The following is a 1,350-nucleotide window of genomic DNA, read 5'->3' as shown; positions in this document are numbered from 1 at the left end:
CATAGGAATCTCCAAATATGCATTATTTGCAAGCACCAAAATTTTCAGGGATTATATAAAGATATGGCAGAATTTCTAGAAATCAGTAATGAGTTAACATCTACAAAGTGATTGTCTAATACCACTATCATTTATTTTCTTTAAAAGTTTTACACCATTCATGCTCTCTATAACCTTTTTTCCCCAAGTAGGGATAATTCAGTAACAGAAAAGGGTCACCTGAATGCAGTAATGGCTGTATAAATAGCCATGTGTTTAAACCTTTGTTTCATTAGAGCCATGTTGAATTAGCATAAGAGGTGTAGGGTATGCTTAAAGATCTCAGCTAAGGCAAGTTATAGTGAAACCTAATTCAATGTTAAAATCGGATGATCTTCAAAATATACACTATTTATCACAGGTGGCAATGGATACTAAGAATTCTTAAAATTGAGTATTTAAGAATCACTCAAGGAGCTTATTAAATATGAAGATATCTGGCCTCTGTTTTAGAGACTGACTTTGTTGGCCAGGGAGGGATTCAGGAACCTCCATTCTGGTGGTTTGCATACTAGAGGTTCTTGTGCTTTTTGAAACACTGGGCTAAGTAAAGCTAAAGAAACGAGTAAGGAACCGATAGCACTCAGTCGAATAATAAAGATGACTTAGAGAAGAAACACACTAGCAGACCCAAGTAGGGGCAGGGTGATCTTGAGTGAAATTAGTGACAAGATATACAGGAGTGACGGTGGTAGTAGGACCCTCCGCTCCATCAGCCTCTCCCCATGTTTCTCAAGTTTTATGCAGTGTTTAGCAAACACAACTTCAAGGCAAGCCCCTAGCCATTCCTTTCACTTGCATACCTCCTCTTATAAAGTTGTGGAAACTTCACTGGATTCAGGACCTCAATCTATGAGAAGTAACTTTTTTGGACTGTCAGCAGGGAGCAGACCTGTCCTGCCTGAATTGTCTTTTCCCCAAAGATCTAAATCAGGAACAGCCAGGGGCCAGGCTGGTATGCCTGACAGGCCCCTCTTCAAAGCCACGGAGTGGTTTGCCCAGGTCTCAAATTCTTTTAATTTTGCTTTTTTTTTTTAATAAAAAGATAGGGCCTTGATTTCATAACTAGAGGTTAAAGCTTAACTTAGAATTGTCCCTTTAGTTAGAAGACTTTCAGAATCTAGGGGTGCTTCACTGGCTGAGCCAGTTGAGCATCTGTCTCTTGATTTTGGTGCAGGTCACGATCTCACAGTTGATGGGTTCAAGTCCGGCATAGGGCTCTGCACTGGCAGTATGGATCCTGTTTGGGATTCTCTCTTTCTTCCCCTCTGTCTGCCCCTCCCCTGCTTATTTGCGCGCTCTCTCTCTCTC

This window comes from Acinonyx jubatus, chromosome A2, assembly GCF_027475565.1.
Source record: "Acinonyx jubatus isolate Ajub_Pintada_27869175 chromosome A2, VMU_Ajub_asm_v1.0, whole genome shotgun sequence".
NCBI classification, from domain to species: Eukaryota; Metazoa; Chordata; class Mammalia; order Carnivora; family Felidae; genus Acinonyx; species Acinonyx jubatus.
Note: the sequence above shows the minus strand (reverse complement) of the source record.